Genomic DNA, 22,915 nt, shown 5'->3' on the forward strand with positions numbered 1-22,915 from the left:
GTGAGAAACATGGTCAGGAAGTTCCCTGAGTTTCCATCTGATCCACGGAAGGGAAGGAGGCTGGGGAGGAGGCGCAGGTGTGGAGGTGGGCTCCAGGGGTGGAATCCTAGCAGAGGTTTCTGGACTGATAAGGCCCAGGACTGTGGGAATCTTCACAGCTGTGCTGTGTAAGGCAGGCTTGACAAGCTCCTTCCTTGGGAGGAATGGATGGAATGTGGATGCTCCACTTTACCTAGGGCTGTGAAACTGTGGGGAGTTCTTTACCATTTTGAAGTCCCAGCCGGTGGCAGGCATTTAGGCTCCCCGGGAGAGCGTCCGGGGTTTCCCCATAAATCAAAGCAAAGACTGCACTACCGCAACCTCAGTGATCACATTATCTTGGCATTATTTCAACATATTTTTAAAAATAAAACCAAACGGACAACAAATGAAGGAGTAGGGGAGGAGGTAAAAGTACACGCTATCTAAAAGCCTATCTCTAGACCGGGCATAGGCCAGATCTTCGACTCAGAAGATGGTGTTGCACAAAACCGTGGCGTAATCTTAAATGCCATAAACAACTGAAGCATGTGTAACATCTACCTAACTGTTTGCAGTGAAGAAAGCAAACAAAAGCATTACAGAAACGCAGGATTGGCACGCACTGGGTACTTAGCAATAATATGCTGCATAACTTGGGAGGTAATGTTACCTCTCTGGGCTTCAGTTTCTTTAGCTGAAAAATAAAGAATTTGGACTACTATCTCCAGATTTAAAATCCTATTATCTCAAGTTTTTGACTTTTTAAAATTTTAAGTGTTGGTCCATTTTAAATATTATAAGCCTTGCATGATTTACAAGTAGTCATTTTTTTTTTTTAAAGATTTTATTTATTTATTTGACAGAGAAAGAGACAGCGAGAGAGGGAACACAAGCAGGGGGAGAGGGAGAGGGAGAAGCAGATTTCCTGCTGAGCAGGGAGCCCGATGTGGGGCTCGATCCCAGGACCCTGGGATCATGACCTGAGCCGAAGGCAGACGCTTAACGACTGAGCCCCCCAAGTGCCCCTCAAGTAGTCATTTTATTTTGGTTTTATTTTACCAAGTATAAAATCATTTATGCTCAATGGAAAAAAAAAGAAATCAGAGAACTATTAAAAACTTAAGAAAACCTATAAATTCATCACCCTGAGAAATCTGTAATAAACTTGTGTTAGTAAGTACAAATTTTAGATATATAGAGAGATATGGATATATAATAAATTGGGATTATACTACTCATGCTGTTTCATTATCCATTTTTTGTCTTAAAATACACTGTTTTTTTTTTTTTTTTTTTTGAAGACTTCATTTTTTTGAGAGAGACAGCACAGCAAGGGGAGAGGCAGAGGGAGAAACAGACTCCCCGCTCAGCAGTGAGCCCTACGTGGGGCTTGATCCCAGGACACTGGGATTATGACCTGAGCCAAAGGCAGACGCTTAACCAACTGAGCCACCCAGGTGCCCCTATACTGTGGATTTTTTTTTTTTAGGACTTTATTTATTTATTTGACAGAGAGAGACACAGTGAGAGAGGGAACACAAACGGGGAGTGGGAGAGGGAGAAGCAGGCTTCCCGCGGAGCAGGGACCCCAATTCCGGGCTCGATCCCAGGACCCTGGGATCATGACCTGAGCCGAAGGCAGATGCTTAACAACTGAGCCACCCAGGTGCCCCTACTGTGGATATTTTTAATGACTATGTTAGTTTTCCTATTTTTTAATGGCTGTATATTATACTGCATGTACACTTGTGTGTATATATATCATTATGTAAGAAATCATCTTAATGCTGATTGACATTATGTATTAATAATTTCAACAACATAATCTACTGATGAACATTTAAATTGCTTCTTCCTGTTATTGTTTATAATGTTTCAGTAAGCATATTTATACACTTCTCTGAATATTCCCTGAAGATAAAGTCCAAGAAGTGGAATTGTTATATCAAAGGCAATGTGAGTGCCTGTTTTAATTTGACAGTTTTTAATCAAAAAACACTGCAATTTTGTAAAATGTAAAAAAACCATGATCCATCACAATTTTGGTAAACATTTTGTTGAAATTTCAGTGATTTTTTTTCTATGAATATATCTTTTAACATCGCTGAGATTAAATAGTTTGCAAGAATATATTCTGAAAGTAACAATGTTTCCCACTCTGTAGACAGATTCTGAGAATGAAACAAGTGCTAAAACCTAGACTGTAATTCCTGGGCCCTGGGCTTCTCACCGGTCAATTAGCAGAGAGACATGCAGCGAGCAGCCCCCCATACTCTGGAAACAGGCAGGGTGACAGGGAAGAGCTATGGGTTGCTGTCCTTCTGAGCCAATAGGAATTTGGTTCTCCCTCTTTTTTCACATGATGTGAGTGAATGATCCTGCAGAATTTTAATGGTCTAAAGCTATCGAATAAATCTAATTATTTTATAATTGTAACTGGGCTTACTTAGAAAAGTCTCATTCGGTACAAATGAGTAAAAACAACTATAGTTGATCCTTGAACACTTGAGGGGTAGGGGTGCCTACCCCACCCACACCCCCACCCCGCAGTCGAAAATCTGTGTATAACTTTTGACTTCCAGAAATTTTACTACTAGTAGCCTACTGTTGACTGTTACTGACAATCTAAACAGTCAATTAACACATATTTTGTATGTTATATGTATTATATGTTGTATTAAATACTACATTCTATAGTATATACTGCATTTATCAGAAAAAAATCCATATACAAGTAGACCCACGCAGTTCAAAGCTGTGTTGTTCCAAGGCCAACCATACTTTAAAATGGCCTTTTATCAGACACCATGCTTTATGCCTTAAATGCATTTCCATTCATCCACAAGAAGAAAGAAAAACAGAGCCCAGCAATTTAGATTCTATCATGCCTATGTAAAGATGAAGAAAATGAAGCACAGGATTGTTTGGGTGCCCAAGGTAAAAAGCTAGTAAATAGAGGACTAAAATTAGGTCTGAGGTGGTTCTATTCATTAGCAAAATACTTTTTCTTAAATTACTGTGCTTTATTAAGTTTACGGAACATCACAAATTCATCTCATTACATATATCACTGAAGCTCACCACGTATATAATACAGGAGGGAAGACAGTTACATTGTTGTACTTCTCCTAGTACTTGTCCAACCTAAAAACAGAAGGTTTGGGGTCAGTTCTGTTCCTTACCCTCTCTCCTACCAAACCTGGGATGGGTGAGTTGCTCTAACTTGCTATTTTTCTCTACTTCAGCTCTCTGGTTTCTTAAATAAAATAACATTACCTATCCTACTCTTATTTATTCATTTGGGGGGGGGTTTCGGCGGGGGGGTGGGAATCAATAATTAACAGATGAGCCCTTTCCCCTAAGAGCCCAAAGTATGTATCAAGATTATTAATGATGGGTAAGATATTTTTTTTCTCAAATTTGATGGGGGATTTGAGGGATTGCTAAATAAGATTATGCAAAGTATCCCGTTTTTGAAAGTTTGCATTACACCACTTCACTTTAATGAAAGACCGCCAGTAGTACCTGTTTTCACTAGCTGAGAGAAATCTGAACAGGATTTTCACTTATATGAAAAAAGAAGAAAAGCAAAAATAGCACGCAGTGTTTATTTTGCAGCCACACATTATAGAGGTTTCAAAGCACCCCAAGCAGTGAGAATGGCGCCGCCAAGCTCCGTCCTCGGGAACTACACTCAGCATCAAGCGTCCGTAGCTTTGAATAGTGTCTGTGAGCATCTGTGCTTTATCTGTATTTATTTTCTGCATCCATTAGCAAGATGTGCCCTGATGTATCAGAAAAGCCTAAGAGAGGCTATTTTTTGGGTCTGAGAAACTTGGATTTTTTCCTATTTAAATTGATGGTAGTAATTGCTCCTTTGCTTTATGCCATTTCAGCTTACAAAAGATTTCATAAGAGCGCTCTTCTTTTGGATAGCAAGGGAAATCTGTACTTTTGTTTTATAAAAGAGGCACATATATTAAATATCTTCCATCACGTAAATCTTAATATTTTATAGAGCCAGTATATTCTCTCTAAGACACATGGGCTATTTTCTCCTCTTTAAATGATTGAAAGAAATGGAATCGCAGAAGTATATTATGTGACTTCCCCAAGGTTATTTAGCAAACCAGCTGCATAGAACTGCAGAGTTTAGTTTAAACCAGCTAAAAGTAAAACAAGGGAGTACTTTTAAAATATAAAGCTATATAAGCTTTAAAATAATCAGCTAAGTAGACTAAAACTACTTGGTATATGCTAAACAATCAAAGAGGTTGTTTTATTTTTAATCAAAGGCAGATATTCTAAAAGCAAGTAGAGTTTTTAATCACAAAATATCCTCAGATAAATCAGATTCACACAGGGATTAAATCTATTCAGTCCTGTTCAAAGTTATGGAGCAAGTATAATAGAGAAAGGCTTTTAGAAATCTACTTGAGTAAGCCATTTTGATCTTTTTATCTTGATTGCTCTTTATCTCCTGATAGTTTACTTCTCAGCTTTAGTGTTGGGTTAAAAAAAAAAAAATTGGTCAGCCTTTACTTTGTGCTTGCCTGCTTGTTGTAATGACGATTCTATGTCTGTAATATTCATTCCAAAGTGTATTGTGTATACTCTTTGTTTAAATGGTTAGTTCCAGAAATATTTAAGAAGCTTTCTCTACCTAAAATAAACATTTTGAAGAACCATTCAGGAGTAAGAGAGATGATGAGTGGTATGTTTTATGTTAAGCATAACTGGGGCTCAAAGGATGAAATCTTTGCTATGTTGTAAAAATAGTCTCAATTCCTCTTCATTAGAGCAAATAATTTGGTTGCCTGAAAGTCTACGATACTGATATCATCCAAACAGAAATCCAAGGGCTGAGATATGCATGGCATGTGTTATTTGAATTTCTCCGCCTTTCCGTGCTGGAGCGCTAACTGGAAGGTAAATTGTGAAATGCACTCAAATGCAAAGCTTACAATAAAATCAGGTCATCGGTTGAAATATTTACAAGTTCATATGATATTAACAAAATCTTACTGAAATTTTTATGACATTTATTTAGCGTAGAAGAGAAATCAATCTTACTCTGAATACCTAACTCATGTAATGGAATCTTCCATAAAAACTTGATCCCTTAATATGACACTTTAATATTTGAAAAATCTTTGAGTAAGAAATAGAAATGTGCTGTATATGAAAATATTTGAGATCAAGAATAAAATTAATCTAAATCATGTTTAAAAGAAGATCTCTCTCTCTCACACACACAGTTGATATAATCATCTTAAATAAGCACTAATTAATTCATTGTAGAGCAATCTAGCCTAAAACTCAAATTTTCTTTACTCTTATTCTGTGACAGTGTTCACTATGGAATTCTGGAAATAAAAATAACTTATTAAAAGTCTGCAAATGGACTTTGCCGGGAAGACTGGTAGTTCTATGACTGCAGAGATAACCAAATTTATATAATATGTATTTACGTGTGTGTATGTATGTTCTAGAGAGAATTCAGTTGTACAGTCGGTTTATATATGAACACTTCCAGAGTTCATATTTAGATTTGATAACTAGGGTCCATTTAATCTACCAAAAAAAAAAAAAAAGTCCATAGTATATAGAAAGGATATGCATTGAAATTAAATAAATTTGTAAATATGTAATTAGAATCATTACATATTAAGTTTGAAAATCAGTGTTATGCTTTATTAAAGTCAGGTAAAAGTAGGTTTTGCTTTATATTATTATTATTTCCTAAAGCAACAAGCTTTAACATATTCTTTTCCAACAGAAATAAAGAAAAATATCTGATTACTATGAAAAATTCATTATAGATAGTATAAAAATAATTCTATTATTTTACAAAACTTCCTAAACTTATTAACTGTAAGCTAAAATTACATATGGCAAAAAATCACATAGCTGGCAATAACAGCATAATTTCTAACGACAGCATAAAATTACAAATTTCCAGGGAGCTGCAAAATTTCACAACATCACATGTTCTATAGATGTATATTTTTCTCAAGTGAATATAACGAATTGGGTATTTACTGTCACACTTCTGACCGCATTAAGGTAGAAATGTAAAGGAAATTCTTAAAGCCCAGATTTTTCACTCAGAAAATAAATGTAAATAGAAATTACTCCTTAGGGCGCCTGGGTGGTTCAGATGGTTAAGCGTCTGCCTTTGGCTCAGGTCATGATCTCAGGGTCCTGGGATCGAGTCCCGCATCGGGCTCCCTGCCCCTTGGGAGCCTGCTTCTCCCTCTGCCTCTCTCTCTCTCTCTCTCTCATGAATAAATAAATAAAATCTTAAAAAAAAAAAAAGAAATTACTCCTTAATTATCTGAATGTCAATGTCAAAGAAATATAAATGGTGCATTAAATTTAATTTTTTCTTAGGAGATCATTTCTTGAAAATTTGTATTATCCTGATTATAAAAAGAAAGTCAATTTAATTCCATCGTTAATTTAATAATATAGTCATCAAATATTTTTAGACATCTACTGTTTGGAATTCTCTGCAGAAATGAATGCTACCAAGAATGAGAAGATATGGGACTCCCTCTCAGTTCTGCCACTAAGTTACTGGGCTGCCTTCTAATCAATTAACTATTCTTTTCCTTCTTCCCTGACCTCCTTTGTGAAAAAGATGATGTGGAGTAAATAATTTCTGAAGTCCCTGCCATCTTAAAAAAATCTCAATCTATAAATGAGATGTGGTTCCTGCTCTCAGAGAGTTTACAGTGTTGTAGGAGAGGATAGTAGAGAACGTTACAAGGGTTGTAATCGTAAGTGAGGAAAAATAATTTTTCTTCCACCCTTCCAGGTTCTTGGCTGAGACCCATCCCTGTAGTAAAAGACAATTAACCAGAGAAAAAACAAACAGAAGTTTAATAACATGTGTACCCCCTGGATACCTGGGAGAGACCCAGGAAACCTGAGTAACTCCCTGACATGGCCCAAGTCAGCACTTTAAATACCTTCTCTGGCTAAAGACAAAAGAAAAATGTTGGGGGTCAGGGAAGGCCAGTTATGGGAGGTTGCTAGAAAAAGCCCAGTAAACAGGGTACGGCTGTTACGTAAATTTAAGACTGTGCCTTCTCCACTGATAAGGGTTTCTACAGATTTAGCCATTTTCCTGTTCCTGGTACAGAGAGAAAGACACCTGCACAAATGGAGGTTTCTTTTTAAGTGTCTCTTACAAAAGGGTAACCTACTTAGTTTTCAGAGCTTCTCCTGTGTCTGCTGTTTCCTAAAAATAGTCAGCCTAAAATAATTTCATGTCAAAGAGGCACATTCTGGGGTGGCAAATTCTGTTCCTCTTCAAAATAGACCAGAAAAGTTCAACGAATGGTGGCAGGGAGGTCAGTAGGTATAAAAGAAGTCCTTCTAGAGGAGGCAGCCTTTGAAACTGAATATGAAAATTAGTAGAGAATAATTTTTTTCAAATAAAAATGGGGGAAAAAACTATTCTAGGTCAAATGAAAGCTGTGAGAGAAGGTGTAGAATTTGGAAAGCTTATAGAACTTTCTGGTTCATGACACTTAGTATCTCAGTATTTTTTTTCATATCAACCTTAAGCCAAAACAAACAAACAAAAAAAATACTTGACCATGTGAAAATAAATAAAGGAAACCTCATTTAAAATGGACTCAGAAATCCCTGAAGGGGGAGCTCTCATAAATGAACCACTTATTGCAGCACCACCAGCAAAGAGAAAGAAGATAAGAATTATCTTGACAAGGGAGGACATTTTCACACAGGAATTTCATCTGCTTTTAACAAAAATAAGGAAGATTTCTCCCTGCCCCAGCAACAGCACACTAACCACTGCTCAAAGCCAATGAGAAACCATCACAACCTCAAGTCCTTGTTCTTCTCCAATAAAATTTTGTTCAAAACAACCCTCCCATATTTCCTCCTTTCCTCTATAAAACAAGTCCCTCTCCTTCATTCTCCATACCTGCTGACTGTTCATCAAAGTTTGCTTGCCCCAAAATGCAATTCCTCTGCCATTTCCAAATGTTAGTGAAATAACTGGTTATTCTATTTTTAAGGTTGACAACAGATCCATTTATTAAATCCAAACAAATTATTTCAGTAGTTCATATGGTATGCAACAAATAGCAGTGTATTTTCTTTGAATATTGAAAATACCTGGCAGTGCCTTTGAGAGTTTATTACAGTGCCCCACAGCATGCTGGTTCAAAGTTTGGGAACCATGATTATAGTATATTTGGTTATAGTGTACTCAGGAAATGGCAAAGAAGTTTTCTTACATTGTGAGCTACATGTAATACTAAAATCCTAATAAAAGCAGGGCTTACATGGTGCAGTTCACCTATGGACTAGCATGGGAATAAATCCAGAAATAAGAGGGAATAAAAAAAATTCCAATATCGAACTCAATTTTCTAAACAAAGATGAAGAGACTCAGTTCATTACAAAGAGCAAGGCTTCTGTATCCGCCCCCCTTTTCTCTTAATCTTTTATGCTAAATCCTTCCCTACTTTCTCTAAACTCCAGTCTATCTCCACCACTCTCCATATTCTGAATTGCAAAAAAAAAAAAAATCCTGGAATTGGTTGCCAAAGCCATAGAAGAGGAAAGAGGTATAGAAGAATCATTATAAATAAAAATTACAGTCTTGTTACCACAGAAATGGACAAAATAGGGTTATTGTGTACATGTTAATAAATTTTGTCCCAATCACATAGCCCCCATTCATTAGAGGGCTCCATTTCTAATTATCCCATCTAGAGACTTTTTCTATATACGGTTGAATCCCATCCCCTTTTTCCATACTTAATGGGATGCCTCTGGAAGTTCTTACTTGGTCTAAAAAATTTTCTTCTTACAAATCTAATTGCAGAGGAATGTGGGGTAAAGGGAAACAGAATTTTAGGTTTGTTATTTTTTAAGAAACTGCAGACAGGGAAGCTCTGAAAATCCTAAACACCAATTAAGAAGAGTAAAAGTTACCCTTCTGCTGGAGACATTTACATTTATAAGGGAAACCTCCATTTGTAAGAGCCTCTCCCTCTTTATATCAGGAAGAGAAGGATGACCAAATCTCTAGAAACTCTTATCAATGGAGAAGGCACAGTCTTAAATCTACATAACAACCATACCTTGTTTACTGTGCTTTTCCTAGTAATCTCCTTTAACTGGCCTTCCCTGACTCCTAACATCTTTCTTCTCTCTTTAGCTGGAGATGGTATTTGAGGTCATGGCTTGAGTCATTTCAGTTAGTTACTCAACTGTGTATACAGTGGGTATACATGTTATTAGACTTGTTTTCCTCTGGTTAATCTGTCTTCTACTATTGGGGCATGAGGGCAAGGGGGTGTTTCTCAGCCAAGAATCTCCAAGGGTGGAGGGAAAATTCTTCTTCTTCCCTACAGGGGCTTTCTGAAAGACATGTTCCTCAATGTTATGGTTCCAATATCATTTTTATCCACTGTCTATCTTCTTAGGTGAATGAGAAGAATTGTGTGTATTCATAAGGGCAGATTTTCGCAAGAAATTCCCTGAGGTCACAAGTAAGGAGATGATAAGCCCATTTAAAGTTTTCAGCTATCTAGGGATAAACATCAGGTTTGGCCAACTCTAACAACTGTTTGTAAACTACGAAAACACAAGAGCACAACAGGTAAGAGGAGCCCACATGTTTCCCTCTTCATCACATTGGAATCAAATGAGTGGGAAAAGCCTCCTACTTTAGCTCTTGATTTGCTTGGGGTGCAGTGGGAAGAGGGAGGAGGTGAGTTCTCTTGAACAGTAATGGAAAATATACTGGGAATGTTCTGTAACTCAGAGTGGGAAGTAAAGCTCAGAGGCTATTCAAGGAAGACCTTGAAAACCAGGCCAAAGAGATTTCTGCAAATAATAACAAAACCTTAATTATCACTATTCTTTTTTGAGAAAGCAAATGAATTAGACAGATTTGCTTCAGGATGAAATGCATAAGATGGAATAAAATGTGTGGTAGGCTTGAGTTAAAGCCAACAGCTAGGATAATAATATACAGCCAGGCACAGAGAAACTTGGCCTGAACTTGGCTAGTGGCACTGAGAACCAAAACAAAGGGAGAAAATCAAAACCAATGAAAGTCTGTGCAAAGATAAATTCAAGAGAACATGGTGACTTGCAGAGAGCAAGTGGACACTTGGGAGGAAGGGTTTAACTTTAGTTTTACAATTTTAAGTATCAGTGGCAAACAATTAAAAATTGCTACTTGAATGTAGAGGAGAATCTGGAAGATTAAATCTAGCTCTCGCCTGAAGACATTGCTTCCCCTAGTGCTCACAAGTATTCCTCATACTGCTGCGCCCTTACTGATCCTAATTGGTCTTAATTGTCAGTTCCAGAGCACATTACCTCCCTCCTTCCGACAATCCTCAGCTTTGAATCTCAAGTCATCACATCGTGTCACCATTTTCTCCTCCTTGTCATAGCCCCTGGGTCATAACCTCTCCAATAATGAAGATTTTAACTTTTGGTTTACTGAGGCTCTCTCTCACACTATTTCTCTTGCCATAATTCCAGGTGACTTCAATATATTTAATAAAATTTACCACTGATACAAGATTTTTTACTGCATGCTGGGCACTGTTTTATGTGCTTTACATATATTAACTCGTTTAAGTCTTATAACAACCCGATGAATTGATAAAAATAATCATTGCCCCCATTATACAGATGGGGAACTAAGACACAGGAAAACTGAGTAAATTATACAGCTAGAAGTCTACTTGATTTGAGTTCTGGCCGTAAAGCTCCAAAGTTCATGCTCTTTTTCACTCTGATATATTAGTGGGTAGACAATTTGTCAGTTCTTGACCTTCTCTCCTCCAAAAATTCTACTTTTGACCCTACTGCAGCTGTTCACTCCCCTGGTCATACCTTAGACACTTTCCATAATTTTAAATATCCTTAATCTCATTTTCAAATATTTCACACTCCAACTGTCACCTCCCAACGTTCTAGCTCCAAATTAGAACCAAATAAAACAATCCTTTGACCCTGCTCTGACACAGCATTCATTAATCCTACTAGTTTTTATTCCTCACTCCATCATATCTTACTTTCTTCACCTTACAACTTGAATTTCAGACTTAATCCTTATCACTCTTTGGCATTCACACTCAATTCTCTTGACCCTTTCCTTTCCATATATGTTCTCAGCCAAACTATAATCCTAGTTTAATTCTACCCTTTATCTAATCCTAGCCAATATCCACATGGATGAACAAGGTTAGGAAAAAACACACAACCAGACTTCCAGTTTTAATGTTAAGCTCATACCAAGACCCTGAATACGACCTGATGATCATATTATCTTCCCAGAACATTCACTCTTCTAGTCTCCTGGCCCAGCAGTTTGCAAAGTTTGGTCCACAGCCTCCTATAAATATCCATGACCATTTTAGGGGGGGTCTGTGAAATCAAAGCTGTTTTCATAATAGCACTTACATGTTGTTTTCCTGTTTCGCTGTGTTGACATTAGCTCCGAAGGTACAAGAGCAACAGAGGGTAAAATTTGTTAGTGTCTTAGCACAGTCAAGGTATTGCCACCAACTACAGTAGAAATCACAAACAAGCACTTGCAGTTAAAAAAAAAAAAAGTCAGTTTCATCTAAGAATGTCCTAGAGGAAGCAGTAAAAATATTAATATCAAATTTCAACCCTCCCCTGTGTGTCTTTTTAATATTCTATGTGACACAGAAAACATTTCTGCGGCATCCTAACGTACAAAAGTTGTCTAGAAAAACGACATATGCTTTTTTCATGAAATACCGTTTTTATTTGAAAGAACAACTGACAGACAAATTATTGCATTTCCTAACTGGGTATTTGGCAGACATTTCCCCACAAATGAAGAAAGTGAGTCATTTCAAGGAAAACATCTAACACAATTTGTTGTCAGTGATAAATTCTGAGCTTTCAAATGAAAATTATGATTGTAGACAATTTGTGTTTGCCACCTTGTGCTTCCTAATACTTAAGTGTTGTTGTTGTTTTTTACTGAAATGGGTATGATATAAATGAAAATGATACTTAAAAATATTGTATAATAAAATATGTGAATATGTGGAATATTTACATAACTCAGTGAGCTGTTATTTACCAAATGACCAAAACATGATGTTATAAAATCATGCGTGAATAAAAAGCCCAAAGTGCAAGACAGTGGATGCCTGGGTGGCTCAGTCGGTTAAGCATCTGCTTTTGGCTCAGGTCATGATCTCAGAGTCCTGGGATCAAGCCCCACATTGGGCTCCCTGCTCAGCAGGAAGTCTGCTTCTCCCTCTCACTCTCCCTCTGTGCTTGCTCTCTCTCTCAAATAAATAAATAAATAAATAAATAAAATCTTTAAAAAAAAGTGCAAGACAGACCAGTTAACTTCATTGCAACAGTACAACAGGTTTATTGATGTGGATTCAGATTTCTTATTGCAGTTAACCTTTAAAAGACTACAGTTTACTGAGCTGTGGTATAATGACAAAGAATATCTATTACTATCTAAAAAAGAGATTTCTCCCTTTCCCAACCACATACCTGTGGGAGGCCAAACAAGCAAATAGAGCTGCTCCTGACCCCCTCAGTGACAACTGAGAGCTCAGCAAATCATATTCAACCATCTTTTTTTTTTTTTTTTTTGCAGGCAGTTCTCTCCTTGCTTCCCCAATCTATTTTATGTTTGCACCTTTTTTTTTTTTAATGTTTGCACCTGCTCCTGCAGGTGTCTCTTCACCCCTTACTTGGCCATAGTCTCCCTGCTTCAGCCCTTTCTCTTCTCAGTCTCAACAGAGGGACTAGAGGGATCTTGTAAAATACACAAATCAGTTTATGTCATGCTTCTGCTGTAATCCTTCAATGTTTCCCAACTCATTTATTCTAAAACTCCAGTTTCTAGTATGACCTAGATGTCACAAACACAGGGTCCCCGTTAACTTTCTGACTTCTAATTTCCCCTTTGCTCATCATACAGCAGGTGCACTGACATCCTTGCTTTTATGGAACACATTAGGCAGCCTTTTGCTTCAGGACCTTGTGTCTGCTCTACCCTCTGCCTGCAGGGCTCCCCCTCCATATTTCCACATGGCTGCTTAGCTCACGCTTTCAGGTCTTCACTCAGACATACCCTCAGCAAGAATGTACATGAGTACCCCTTTTGAAATTATAACTCTCTCTACCCTATTGTTTACTATTCTTGTTCACAGATCTATTTCTTCCTATAGCATTTACTAACATCTAGTGTACTGTTATCTTCTATTTTTACCTTTTATTACAAGTTTTGTTATTCTAGAAGGCAAGGCCCTTGAGGGTAGGATTTTTACACTGCTCTAACCCATTCCCTAGAATAGAGCCTGGCAATATCGATAACTTCATATTAACTGGATGGACTGAATAAATGAGCGTCTATAGTATAAAGGCACTGTGCCGGACACCGGAGATGAAAGGATGAACAAGATATAGATTCTAACTAAAGAATTTAAGTAGGGTGAGGAAAGAGAGGATACAGAGAGAGTAGTAGGGAACTAATTAGATTACATTGGTTTACTCTATGTGACTTTATTTGTAGGTCAGTGTTTTCTGCTAACAATTGAAACGTATAATGCTCTCCTAAATGACATCCAGTTCAACACAATGTTTTTATCACAAAGAACTCCATAACTCTATTGGCAAGAACATTTATAATCGTGTCTGATATGTAGAATCATGTTGCTATACAGAATACAGAAATCATTTTCAACAGAGTTATTTATAGAAGAGTGAACTGACATTAGCATTATTTCATTTAGACCTGTAATGATCTAAAGCAGCTATCTGAGGCAGAAAATGAAGAAGGAAACCTCCAGCATCCACCGACCTCGCCCGAACCAATGAAATGTTCCTATTTGGAAACATAACTTGGTTGACACATTTAATCCTTCTAACACATTACTCAAAATTGTGTGTGAATTATATATGCAAAGCATAAATGATTTGGCTTAAGAATTTAAAATGCCATCCTCTTTTTTTTTTTTTAAATGCAATATGCTAACTGTGGGAACTACACTAGTTATAATGGCATTGTCCATACTAAGTGAGGTTGCCTTATAATAAGGGTCTGGGGGAATGACATCTGGATGTGACACTGAAAAAATCATGTCTTTTACTAAGTTCTTCTGTATGATAATAGGAAGAGATTGCTACATAGTGAAATGCATATGGATCAGTTCAGGCATAGAGATGCTAGAGAAAGTTTCAGATGAACAAGATAAACCAGGAGATTTTCATTCTTGGCTAAAAGTCTACAGAGAATGATAACCAAATTGTAAGAAAGTTATTAGTGATTTTCTATTTCTTTTCATTCATATTACCTAATTCAGGATGTGAAAATTTTTTATAACTTCTATACTTTTAATCCCTGTTTTACCTCAGTATTTCATTGGACTGTTTCTTTACCAGTTCTCATTTCTGAATCCTTTTAAATTTAAATTTCTAATATAGGTAAGTGAGTTAAGTATTAAGTTCATTCTTTGCTTTGTACTTTGGAAAAACCATTCTGAATCTTAAATTTAGATTGTTTTTGGTTTACATTTCTAATCTAGAAGGCTTAAGTTCTGCTATTGATTATGTTTTACTTCTTTCTAATTACAAATATATCTTCTGCGATATAACAATTCCTAGAAAAAAAAAATAGAAAGTATCTCCTGTTCCATGAAATAGCTTGGATTTTTAGGGAAGGAACAGAAATAAGAATTACCAGTGGGACCAGGTCTTTCTTCCCATTGAGAATTCTCATCATGCGCATTGATATTTGGAGATTGCTGTATTGTTATTATGAATGGAGTGATTTTGCCAGATTTTCTCTAATGAGGATGTATGTTTGATAATGATTATATATGACCCCAATACTGTGATAAATAAATAACGTAATATAAAATGCAAAAATTTATTTGTTCAAATAAACTGACTACTGCCCGAATGTCACATTTCGGTGTCCTTGAACATGCCAGCTCCTCAGATGGGCCATTGATTCCACTTCTCTAACACCCTTTCTATCCGTCATTTTTATTTTTTCCCCTCTAAAGCCAAAAGGGTGATTTTATTAGAAGTACTGGAGTCTCTTACAAAACACAGGGCTGCTGGGCCTGGAAGAAGAAATGAGCAAATCATCAAGTAATCTAGTAGTGCCTGCTTTTTATTTCTTATCTCTGCTTCTCTCTGGGTCTCTTATCCATCCTCCCAGCCTGGCTTTTCTGGCTTCTATATATAGATAACAGACAATGGCAGACCCATAATTCCTGCATTTACATCCCTCAGTTCAAGTTACACCCATACAGACTGATCAAGTTCAAATTCCTAATTCCTAGGAGAGAACATCTGGAGCAGTTTGGGTCAGGGGTTTATATATGGTCTAGTCAATTGTGGCTAGCAGAGAGGATTGAATAATAACAATAGCCTGTCAAGGGCAAATCCCTGGTGGAAGGTGTGGGGGAGGGCAATTCTCAGAATATACGGTAACCTTTACATAGCTAACTTTCTACGAAACCACTTTTGGTGTCATCTTTCCAGCTAAATCTTTCCACCTCTACCACTATTCCCATATCTGGGGATAAAGTAACAGGATTTAGTGCCACTAATCTAGCACTTGTCTTGTCTCTCTCACCCACTGTACAGATACTTTGTCATTCAACTTTATATCTCCAATCCTGTTTTGTATTAATCGTTCTATGGCAAGTCCCTTGGAAATATTTGTGGAATAAATATATCAACATACCAACAAGGATTCATACTTGGCCATGGTCATTTCCTTGTTTCCCCAGTACCCATAGTCGGCTTTCGTAGCAACAACAACAACGTAAATGATTTGGAAATATATAGATTGTAATATTTTTAAAGACAATGGACTCTATCCTCTAAAAAAAAAAAGCTTTATTGAGATACAACTCATATACAATACAATCTGCCCATTTAAAGTGTACAGTTCAATGGTTTTTAGCATATGCAGAGTTGTATCACCATCACCACCATTCTAGAACATTCTTATCACTCCCTAAAAAAAACCCCTCTATTCACTAGCAGTCATTCTACATTTGCCTCCATCCTCTCAGCCCTAGACAATCACCAGTCTACTTTCAGTCTCTATCAACTTGCCTATTTTGGAACTTTCATATGAATGGAATCATACAATATGTAATCTTTTGTGATTGTTTCTCCATGCAGCATAATGTTTCCAAAGTTCATCCATGTTTGTATCATGTATCAGTAATTAATTACTTTTTATGGCCTAACACTTTACTATTATATAGATATACCATATTTAATTATCCATGCATCATTTGATGGACATGTGGATTGTCTCCACCTTTGGCTATTATGAATAATGCTGTTACTATGAATGCTCATGTGTTTTTATTTTTCTTGGGTACTTGCATAGATAGAGGTGGAATTGCTGGATCATACAGAAACTTTACGCTTAACATTGTTTTTTAAAGAATTATTTATTTATTTGAGGGGGGAGGGGAAGAGGATAAGGAAGAGGGAGAGAGAGAATCTCAAGCAGACTCCCCGATGAATGTGGAGCCAGACACAGAACTTGATCCCAGGACCCCTAGATCATGACCTGAGCCGAAGTCAGATGCTTAACCAACTGAGCCACCCAGGCAACCCTATGCTTAACATTTTGAAGAATGCCAGACTGCCAAAGGGCTACACCATTTTATAAAAGCATCTGCAGAGACATCTGTCCAAAGAAGAAAGACACACTGCCAACAAGCACATGAAAAATACTTAGTGTCATTCTTCATTAAAGAAATACAAACTAAAACCACAATGAAATTATCATTTCATGTGTACTAGGATGGTTCTAATTAAAAAGAAAGAAAATAGTGTTAGCAAGGGTGTGGAGAAATCAGAAGCCTCTATTTTTATAAACACTCACTTTAGCATTGTACACCACTCTGTGGTCACCCAATTAATGGCGAATAGTCCGAAGAAAGGCAGGCAGGGGCAAGGGAACTGGTCCTAAGAGGAAGCTACGTTTAAAAGGAAAAAGACCCCATCCTGTTACTCTACACCACCCTGAAAGGGGCCCTCCACCCTTTCCCACATGAACAACTACCTGATAGGTAGATGAGCGTGTGGACAAAAACCTGATTGGTTGACAGGTGCATGGAGGGTTAATCGGATTAAAACAGCTGCCAACAATCTTATAAAAACCCCTAGACTTAGAACTTAGAAACGACAACCCTGTAGGGTCCCTCGAGGGTCCCCTACATCTTGGGGAGCTTTGTATTATCGCTCAATAACCATGGTTTAGCTGCCCACCTCTCTTAATCGGGTCTACCTCTTCCTTCTTCGAGGTGGTGTGACCATGAACCTTGGGCACTAAAGGAAAAGAAATCCTGAAACACAATGATGATATTTATTAGCTGATCCAATGATCTGCTCTCTAATGCTATAAGCTATTGTACTATTTAAATCTTCTTGTATCATGGATTTTTAAACATTTCAGGTAGTTTTTAAAGGAATAACATCCTTTAATGGTATAGGTACAGAGATAAAGTGGTAAACATATGTAAACATTATAGCATCATAACTGAAAAACTGAAATTGTTTTTGAATAAATAATACCTGCATTTGGTTAAAAAACTAAACAAAACAGTAGCATACAGTCTATTATCCAAATAAATCTCTTTGCACTCCTGACCATGAGACCCCCAATTCCCCTCCTTAGAAAAACTGTTTCAATGTTTTGCTTTCTGAAAACATTTCAGTCTCAGAAGGCTCTAAGTATATAATAAACCCTTTTGAAAAGATTATACCAATGGTACAGGGGAGGAGCAAGATGGCAGAGGAGTAGGAGACCTAAATTTCCTCTGATCCCAGGAATTCAGCGGGATAGGGATCAAACCATTCTGAACACCTACGAACTCAACAGGAGATCGAAGAAAAGAACAGCAACAACTCTCTGAACAGAAAAGCGACCACTTTCTGGAAGGTAGGACGTGCGGAGAAGTGAATCCGAGGCGATATTCGGGAGGATAGACGGCGGGGGAGGGGGCCTCCATCAGCTGCTTCTGGCAAGTGATAGAGCTGCAGAACACAAAACTGGAACTTTTAGAAGTCTGCTCCGCTGAGCGATGTTGCTCCAGTGGCTAAGTGGGGGGTGGAACCCTCTCTGGGACAGTGTGGTCTCAGGACCCTCGGGGTCACAGAAAGACCAGGGGGTGCCTGAGTGCGGCAGAGCTCCCAGGTATCGGAGCGGGGAAGCCGGCTGCAGAGACGGAGCAAAGGTGCGGGCTCTCAGCTTGGGGTTGCCAGAAACCGTGATCCGCGGCACAGTCAGGCCACTGCTCTTCCAGCAGGGACCCAACAAGCGGCTGATCCAGGGAGAGCCCCTTCCTCCCCTGGGAGGAGCGGCGCGGGAGCGCACCGCAGGGATCTGCTGGGTTTGGAGACTCCACACGGGGTCATGTGCCAGAGATAGAAATGCTTGGTCACAGACCAGGTGAGCACAGAGTGCGGCCAGAAGACAGGGAGATGGGAGTGACTGACTGCTTTTCTCTGGGGGCTCACTGAGGAGGGGGGCCCCGAGTTCTCGGCTCCTCCGGGGCGGAGACTGGGAGGCCGTCATTTTCACTCTCTTCCTCCAAAGCTGGATGGAAAGCTTGCAGGGAACAAAAGCTCCCGAGAGCAAACCCGAGCAGATTACTTAGCCCCAACCGGGCAAGGGCGGGGCAATTCCGCCTCCGGCAAAGACATTTGGGAACCATGGCAACAGGCCCCTCCCACAGAAGATCAGCAAAACAGCCCTCCAAGACCAAGTTTACCGATCAATGAGAACGACAGAACTCCAGTGCTAGGGTAATACTGCACATAGAATTCACGGCTTTTCTCCCCCTGATTCTTTAGCCTTTCAAAGTTAATTTTTTTAATTTTCTTTTTCTATTCTTTTTTGATTTTTTCTTTTTCCCTTTTTCAACATCTTATCAATCCCTTTTTAAAAAATCTTTTTTATTTTTCATTTTTAGAGTCATATTCTATCCCTTCATAGTAGTTACCCTTATTTTTAGTATATATATAAGTTGTTCTCTCTTTAAAATTTTGGGATACAGTTGCTTCTAACAGACCAAAATATACCCTAAATCTCTAGTGTATGGCTTTGTTCTAGTCTCCTGCCTGATCACATTCTCTCCCTTTTTTTTTTTAATTTCTCTTCTTTCTTTTTTCAAACAACTTCTTATCAATTCCTTTTATAAAATCTTTTATAATTTTCATCTTTACAGTCATATTCCATCCCTTCATCGTATTTACCCTTATTTTTGTACATATATAAGTTTTTCTTTCTTTAAAATTTTGGGAGGCACTTTCTTCTAACAGACCAAAATACGCCCGAAATCTAGTGTGTGGCACTGATCTATTCACCAGCCTGATCATATATGATCATATTCTTTTTTTTTAATCTTTTTCTTTTTTTTTCTTTTTTCTTTCTTTCCCTTTTTTTTCCCCCAGTTTCAGGTCTCTTCTGATTTTTTTAGTGTATATTTTTCTGGGGTCATAGTTACCCTGTTAGCATTTTTTTCTCTCATTCATCTATTCTCCTCTGGACAAAATGACAAGATGGAAAAAATCACCTCAAAAAAAAAGAACAAGAGGCAGTACTGACTGCCAGGGACCTAATCAATACGGACATTAGTAAGATGTTGGAACTAGAGTTCAGAATGATGATTATAAAGATACTAGATGGGCTTGAAATAAGCATGGAAGATACTAGAGAAACCCTTTCTGGAGAAATAAAAGAACTAAAATCTAACCAAGTTGAAATCAAAAAGGCTATTAATGAGGTGCAATCAAAAATGGAGGCTCTAACTGCTAGGATAAATGAGGCAGAATAGAGAATTAGTGATATAGAAGACCAAATGATGGAAAATAAAGAAGCTGAGAAAAAGAGAGATAAACAATTACTGGATCACGAGGGCAGAATTCAAGAGATAAATGATACCATTAGACGAAACAGTATTAGAATAATTGGGATCCCAGAAGAAGAAGAAAGACAGAGAGGGACAGAAGGTATACTGGAGCAAATTACAGCTGAGAACTTCCCTAATTTCGGGAAGGAAACAGGCATCAAAATCCAGGAGGCACAGAGGACCCTCCTCAAAATCAATAAAAATAGGTTGACACCCCAACATCCAACAGTAAAACTTACGAGTCTCAGAGACAAAGAGAAGATGCTGAAAGCAGCTCGGGACAAGAGGTCAGTAACCTACAATGGTAGAAATATTAGATTGGCAACAGACCTATCCACAGAGACCTGGCAGGCCAGAAAGGACTGGCATGATATATTCAGAGAACTAAATGAGAAAAATATGCAGCCAAAAATACTATATCCAGCTAGGCTGTCATTGAAAATAGAAGGAGAGATAAAAAGCTTCCAGGACAAACAAAAACTAAAGGAATATGCAAACACGCCTACAAGAATTTCCTCCACAGCCCTACAAGAAATATTGAAAGGGGTCCTCTAAGCAAAGAGAGAGCCTAAAAGTAACATAGACCAGAAAGGAACAGAGACAATATACAGTAATAGTCACCTTACAGGCAATACAATGGCACTAAATTCATATCTTATCAAAAGTTACCCTGAATGTAAATGTGCTAAATGCCTCAATCAAAAGACACAGGGTATCAGAGTGGATAAAAAAACAAGACCCATCGATATGCTGTCTGCAAGAGACTCATTTTAGACCCAAAGACACCTCCAGATTGAAAGTGAGGGGGTGAAAAACCATTTACCATGCTAATGGACACTAAAAGAAAGCTGCGGTGGCAATCCTTATATCAGACAAATTAGATTTTAAACCAAAGAGATGAGGAAGGACACTATATAATACTTAAAGGGTGTATCCAACAAAAAGGTCTAGCAATTATAAATATCTATGTCCCTAACATGGGAGCAGCCAATTATATAAGGCAATTAATAACAAAAGCAAAGAAACACATCGACAACAATACGATAATAGTAGGGGACTTTAACACCCCCCTCACTGAAATGGACAGATCATCTAAGCAAAAGATCAGCAAGAAAATAAAGACTTTAAATGACACACTGGACCAGATGGACTTCACAGATATATTCAGAACATTCCATCCCAAAGCAACAGAAGACACATTCTTCTCTAGTACCCATGGAACATTCTCCAGAATAGATCACATCCTAGGTCACAAATCAGGTCTCAACTGGTGCCAAAAGATTGGGATCATTCCCTGCATATTTTCAGACCACAGTGCTTTGAAACTAGAACTCAATCACAAGAGGAAAGTTGGAAAGAACTCAAATACATGGAGACTAAAGAGCATCCTACTAAAGAATGAATGGGTCATCCAGGAAATTAAAGAAGAATTTAAAAAATTCATGGAAACAAATGAAACTGAAAACACAACTGTTCAAAATCTTTGGGATGCAGCAAAGGCAGTCCTAAGAGGAAAGTATATAGCGATACAAGCCTTTCTCAAGAAACAAGAAAGGTCTCAAGTACACAACCTAACCCTACACCTAAAGGAGCTGGAGAGAGAACAGCAAATAAAGCCAAAACCCAGCAGGAGAAGAGAAATAATAAAGATCAGAGCAGAAATCAATGAAATAGAAACCAAAAGAACAGTAGAACAGATAAAAGAAACTAGGAGCTGGTTCTTTGAAAGAATTAATAAGATTGATAAACCCCTGGCCAGACTTATCAAAAAGAAAAGAGAATGACCCAAATAAATAAAATCATGAATGAAAGAGGAGAGATCACAACCAACACCAAAGAAATACAAATAATTATAAGAACAAATTATGAGAAACTCTTTGCCAGCAAATTAGATAATCTGGAAGAAATGGATGCATTCCTAGAGATGTATAAACTACCAAAACTGAACCAGGAAGAAACAGAAAACCTGATCAGACCTATAACCACTAAGGAAATTGAAGCAGTCATCAAAAATCTCCCAACAAACAAGAGCCCAGGGCCAGATGGTTTCCCAGGGGAATTCTACCAAACATTTCAAGAAGAATTAATACCTATTGTTCTGAAACTGTTCCAAAAAATAGAAATGGAAGGAAAACTTCCAAACTCGTTTTATGAGGCCACCATTACCTTGATCCCAAAACCAGATAAAGACCCTATCAAAAAGGAGAATTACAGACCAATATCCCTGATGAACATGGATGCAAAAATTCTCACCAAAATACTAGCCAATAGGATCCAACAGTACATTAAAAGGATTATTCACCACAACCAAGTGGGTTTTATTCCTGGGCTGCAAGGTTGGTTTAACATCCGCAAATCAATCAGTATGATACAATACATTAATAAAAGAAAGAGAACCATATGATCCCTCAATAGACTCTGAAAAAGCATTTGACAAAGTACAGCATCCTTTCTTGATCAAAACTCTTCAGAGTATAGGCACAGAGGGTACATACCTCAATATCATAAAAGCCATCTATGGAAAATCCACAGCGAATATCATTCTCAATGGGGAAAAACTGAGAGCTTTCCCCCTAAGGTCAGGAACAAGGCAGGGATGTCCACTATCACCACTGCTATTCAACATAGTATTGGAAGTCCTAGCCACAGCAATCAGACAACAAAAAGAAATCAAAAGCATCCGAATTGGCAAAGAAGAAGTCAAACTCTCACTCTTTGCAGATGATATGATACTTTATGTGGAAAACCCAAAAGACTCCACCTCAAAACTGCTAGAACTTAAACAGGAATTCAGTAAAGTGGCAGGATATAAAATCAATGCACAGAAATCAGTGACATTTCTATACACCAACAAGACAGAGAAAGAGAAATTGAGGAGTCGATCCCATTTCCAATTGCACCCAAAACCATAAGATACCTAGGGATAAATCTAA

Source organism: Halichoerus grypus, chromosome 12 (genome assembly GCF_964656455.1).
Source record: "Halichoerus grypus chromosome 12, mHalGry1.hap1.1, whole genome shotgun sequence".
NCBI lineage: Eukaryota > Metazoa > Chordata > Mammalia > Carnivora > Phocidae > Halichoerus > Halichoerus grypus.